This window comes from Felis catus, chromosome D4 (assembly GCF_018350175.1).
Source record: "Felis catus isolate Fca126 chromosome D4, F.catus_Fca126_mat1.0, whole genome shotgun sequence".
Classification (NCBI taxonomy): Eukaryota; Metazoa; Chordata; class Mammalia; order Carnivora; family Felidae; genus Felis; species Felis catus.
This window is the reverse complement of record NC_058380.1, coordinates 6,950,704-6,956,639: the sequence shown is the minus strand read 5'-3', so window position 1 is coordinate 6,956,639 and position 5,936 is coordinate 6,950,704. Positions and strand designations below refer to the sequence as shown.

Here is a 5,936-nt window from a genome sequence, read left to right as displayed (position 1 = left end):
AAAAATATGGAACCCTTCACGAATTTGCGTGTCGTCCTCGCGCAGGGGCCATGCTAATCTTCTCTGTATCGTTCCAATTTTAGTATATGTGCTGCCGAAGCGAGCACCAAAGGTGCATTTTCAAATCACCGATTTTTTTTTTTTAAAGCACAGACCCAATCTCGAGACCCAAGAAATAATTGCTTTATACCTGCCTTCTCTAAAATCTTTCTCTGAAATGTCAACAATTTAGTTTTCTTACAGTTTGACATACAGACGAGAAAAGTTTATCTTTCTAACTTTTGCTATGAATGTGTAACAGAGCTCAATGAACTGTGCTGGGCCCTTTCCTCGTTTCTCATCAACTGCACAAAGATGAAGTTTATATTTTTTAAAAAGTTAATGAATGCACTAATTAATCTTAACATCACTGAAAGTGACATCATGTCTCCCTATGTGATTGTAGAAACCACCCTATGCCAAGAAAGTTGATGTTGAATCTCATCAAGCCACTAGAGCTGCACTAATAAGATAGCCATATATAGCTATTTATGTTTAAATTAACTAAAACTAAATAAAACTTAAAATTCAGTTCCTCACTCACACTAGTCACATGTAAAGTGCCCAATAGCCACATGTGGCTAGTGGCTACTGTATTGGACAAGGCAGGCAGGATATTTCCATCATCACAGAAACTTCTATTGAACAGTGTTGCTCTAGAGCTAACTTGACTTATTAAAGGAAGTATGGTGGATATATCTGGAACGTAGGACATTCTATAGGACAACTGATCCAATTAGTCTACAACAAGTCAATGACATTGAAGAAGAAAAAAAAGGAAAGAGTCAGGGGAAATGCTCTAGATTAAAAAATACTCCAGAAATCTGACAATCAAATGTAATATGTGGCCTTCATTGGGGCCTTGATTCAAACAAACCAACTTAAAGAGAATATTTGAGACTATTAGGAAAATTTGATTATGGTGTGGGCATTGGATGATACCAAGCAATTAATTTTGACAGGTATGGTAACATCCTTGTGTTTATGTAAGGCAAATATCAACATTGTTTAGAGATGCATATTAAAGTATGTCGCAGCAGGGGTGCCTGGTTGGCTCAGTCAGTTAAGGGTTGGACTTCAGCTGAGGTCATGATCTCGTGGTTCGTGAGTTCAAGCCCTGCATCAGGCTCTGTGCTGACAGCTCAGAGCCTGGAGCCTGTTTCAGATTCTGTGCCTCCCTCTCTCTGCCCCTCCCCCCACTCGTGCTCTGTCTCTCTCTCTCTCTCAAAAATAAATATTAAAAAAATTAATAAAGTATGTACTAGTAAAATGATCTGATGTCTAAGATTTTATTTTCAAACACTCCAGCAAATGAAAAAAAGGAATGGATACAGCAAATGTAGCAAAATCTTCACAATTGTTAATCTGGGTGATGGATATATAGTGGTTATCATAATTCTATATTTTTGTGTATAAAAATATTCATAATAACAATTTAAAAATATTTAATATACACTTAAATAAGAAAAGCAATCACATCCTTATGTGAGCTTCCTTCTGTCCTAAGATAACCCGTCAAGAGGATTCTTAGTGGCATTGCAATGAAATGCCCTACAGTAGAACTCTTACATACACTTAAAGACATAACAGGGTGGATCCATTTCCCTCAAATGCAGATAAGAAAATCATCGAGGTGTATAATACTTTCCAAATGATTCAGAGAGAAATCCACTTAAAGAAAAAAGCAGCACTGTATTACCAGAATAGCGGCCTTTGCGTAAATATACAAAACGGGAGCTGGCAATTTGAGTATTTCTTTAAGTGCCCATACTTCTCCAGAATTTCCCCAAGTATCAGGAAAGCTTTCAAGGAAGGAATTAAATTGCAACTGCACAGCGTTTAACAACCTTGAAGTCATTTGGGATCTGGACTCACACATGGGATCTATTTCACAAACTTTATTAGAGTTTATGAGTCAGACTCATATGTTACTCTTTGGCTTCTACTTTGATTCACTGGCTTTTGTAGGCTCAGTACTTATTTAATACCACACAAACTCTTCCACAAGGACTGCCGTTGGGCATTCTGGACTACACAGTCCATATCCTTCCATTTTAAAGTAATTTCTTTTCAAGAAAAAGTAATTTGCTCCTCTGAGTTTCAGCTGACTAGTTCTATGTCCGTGGGGGCAGTAGGCTAATTATGACCCAAAGCAGTTTCCAAGGAATTATATTTATTATCCAATATAAGAAAGTAGAAAAGAGTTTGATTTAGTTCCAAGACTTGTAAAATGTATCCACTGAACCTGGGCACGGGATTTAGGCCCCAAAGTCAGCAATGGCTAAGATGATGTCATTATATCCACCCCTTCTTCTCCTACCAAAATATGCCCCTTTTCATTCCTTTTCACCCTCTTCTGTCTTTATCTAGTCCTACACCTTTCCTCTTATCCTTGTTTCCATTAATTCATTCCTCATGCATCTATCAACACATATGTATTGAATAGCTACTGTATGCTAGGGTACTGTTCTGGACAATGGAGGTACGAGGGTGAACAAGAAACAATCTATGCCTTTGTGGGCTTTATATTCTGGTGGGAGAAGAAATATAATAAATAAGTGAACCTAAGATAATAACAGGGTGATAGATACTAGGAAGGAATTTGGGAGTTGGGGGTGAAAGAGAAGGTCATAGGTTAGAGAGGGAATAAGAACCTAATTTAGACCCAGTGGACAGATCGGCCTCTCTAAGGGCATGACATTTGATCTACGATCTAAAAAAATAAGCGTGACCACTAGCCGGACTTTTAAGTACCAGAGAAAAAAATATCCCAGGGCTGGGAGCAACAAATGTAAAGGGCCATGAGTCAGGGAGGGGATGGATATGTTTGAGAAACTGAAAGGAGGCCAATGAACATACTAAGAGAGATCTGGGCAGGGGGCAGAGGGGGTTAAGAAATGACACCGAAGAGGTAGCCGGCATTAGATTACATGGAAACTCAAAGTTACAGCAGACAATGTGGCTACCTAATAGTCATAAGCCCTCTTCCTTGCTACTGGAGCACCAGTTTTGCTTGGGTGGCAATGCATTTAGCTCTGGGGAATGAATCATCATTTATTTAACCAGTTCTGGACAATGAGCTATAAGGGGAAGTCACTGGAAGCTTCTGAGAAATATATTTTTTTAATTTTAATGTTTGTATTTATTTTTGAGACAGAGAGAGACAGAGCACGAGCAGGGGAGGGGCAGAGAGAGAGGGAGACACAGAATCTGAAGCCGGCTCCAGGCTCTGAGCTGTCAGCACAGAGCCCGACGCGCGGCTCGAACTCACAGACCGTGAGATCATGACCTGAGCCGAAGTCGGACGCTTAACCGACTGAGCCACCCAGGCACTCCTGAGAAACATTTTTATGTCTCGTAGTAGAGCCACAAGTAAGTAAAGCTGTTTGCCTCCTCCCTCTTCCTGCTTTGGCTGTTGTCGTGTTTCGATGTGACATACAGCTGTGGCAGCCATCCTGCCACCATGACAGGCCTGGGGATGAGGGTCAACAGACTTAGGATGGTGGAAAGAATAGAAAGAACTGGAGTCCTTGATGGCATCGCCAAACTGCTAAACCAATCCTGAGAACACCCATCTTCATCCTTTTTCGTTAAAGAGAAAATAACTTTCCTTATGGTTTAAGTTTCCATTAGCTGGGGTTTCTGTTTCTGGGGTTGAAAGCATTTAAATGATAGAGCAGGGGTGTGACACGATCTGATTTATATACACGTATTTTTAAATCTCTTCGGCAACCGTGTGAAGAGATTTGTAAGGAGCAAAAATGGAACAGAGGCATGAAAGACTAGAGTACTAGTAGCGTGTAGTAATTCTGAGGAAGGATCCTGGTGTCCTGAGCTAGGGAGGAAGCATTACAGCCGGAGAGTAGACAGATTCCAGATGTGTTTGAGGGTAAAAATAACAAGATTTGCTGTTGGTTCAGATATGGGAGGTGAAAGAGAGGGGATGAATGAAAGCCACCCTCTTTTGAAGTTGGTGGTGGTGCTGCTTATTGATATGGAGAAGATAGGAAGAAGTTTGGGGAAGGAATGGAATCAAGAGAGGTTTTTTGGGGAAATATTAAATTTAAGATGTGCATTCAAAGGGAGATGTCAAGTCAGCAAGTAGACAAATGAGTCTGAAATACTGAGGTTAGGTCAGGGCTTGAATTTCAATTAGTGAGTTGTCAATACACAGATGTTATTTAAAGCCACGGGAACAGACAAGGTCCTCCCCACTGGCCAAAAATTGAAGAACTTTAAAATTAGAGGTCATTTAGAAGGGGAAGAGACTGCCAAAGAGCCTGAGAAAGTGAGACAGGTAAGAGGAAAACCAATATTGAGCTTACTTTAAGCCAGGCACTGCTCAAAGCACTTTATGCCTTCATGGAAACAAAGAGAAAAAAAAGTGTTTTCCCTTTCTTCCTCCCTTTCTGTTTTCTCCTGTGGCTTTTCCTAACCCAAAAGGTTTAGGCACACTGCTTCTCAACTTTTACTTGTAATTATTAAGGTATATACGCACTGAAAAACATTCAAACAGCTTAACACAGGAATGCTAAAAATGAAAAGCGAAGAAACTCAGAAACTTTCCTCCCCAGCCTGATCCACCATTAACAATTCTTGTTTACCCTTCAGGAATTTTCTAGTATATGTGCTGCCAAAGCGAGCACTACCCTCCAGGAATTTTCTATACACACGCACACAAATTGGATCCTTCTCTTGAAAGGTAGATGTAGATATACACACAAATATATATACATACATATATATATACACATATACATACATACATATATATATATAATACTGCAATTTTTTAAATTCATCACATTTTGGAGATTTCCTTTATCAGCACGTATATATCTACGTTTTAAAGACTGATAATATTGCATTGTATTAATATACCATAATTTATTTAGGCTCCTCTATTGATGGGCAATTAGATTGTTTCCTGTTTTTTTTCTTGCCACACACACACACACACACACACACACACACACGGAATGTTGCAATAAACATCTTTATAGATAAATCATTGGATATTGGTACAAAAATAACAGTTGGGAGAATTCCCTGGTAGTGAAATTGCTGATTCAAAGCCCTTTAGTCACTGACATTGTCAAATTACTCTCTCCAAAAAGGTTACAGAAATCACATTCTCTTTGAACAAGCATTTCCTCGCATCTTGCCAACACTCGGTATTGGCAAACTTCAAAGTCTGTGGATCTAGGAGATTGAAAAAATGGCGTCTCGTTTTTATTTGGGTCCCTGTAATCGCGGGTAGGGAGGGCAGCAGTGTGCGGTTGCTAGCCTTACACGCTTTGAAGTTAGACCCCCGGGGTGATCATAGCTTCTCTCCTTCAAATGTGTGACCTTGCGCCCCGTGGGTGTGTTTCCCCGTCTTCAGGACTAAATGAGATAACTTAGCAACACAGGGCTTCGTCCGCTATCACCTGCATTGGTCCTCATCAACCGCGCTTGCTCGGCTACTTCATCGTCGACGCGCTCCTCCTCCCAGCCAAGTTTCGCCAAACTCCTGTAGCTTGGAACTCGAAATGAGGGAAAACTTGGCTCTGCCTTTCAAAATTCTCCCCTATTTTCCGCCCACCCTCGCTTCAGAACTGCTACTTTGCAGACCAACGTAGAGGTAGGCGTTGCCGTCTGTAAACAACTTGCGAAGCGGACACGGCACCTCTCGGCGTCCGGGACCCACGGTGCAGAGCGGAGGGAACGCTAGGCCACAACTAAACACTATGTCACCCGCAGCGCCCTTAGGGGTATGTTGGCATCGCTCAAAGGTTTCAGAGAACGCAACCTTAAACACGAAGCCCTGACCCACCCCCTTCACGCACGCCCAGAACCTGCCCTCCCAGCCCCAACCCCCAAGCAGGAAGTGACGTAGCCAAGTCCGTCCGTCTTCT

General features: G+C 41.2%; 1 non-coding gene across 1 annotated transcript; it reads right to left on the bottom strand.

The window, feature by feature from the left end:
- Positions 1-107, bottom strand: LOC111557690. The gene has a single exon (XR_002737918.1). It is a non-coding gene; the product is annotated as a U6 spliceosomal RNA (small nuclear RNA).
- Positions 108-5,936: the final 5,829 nt, after the last annotated feature.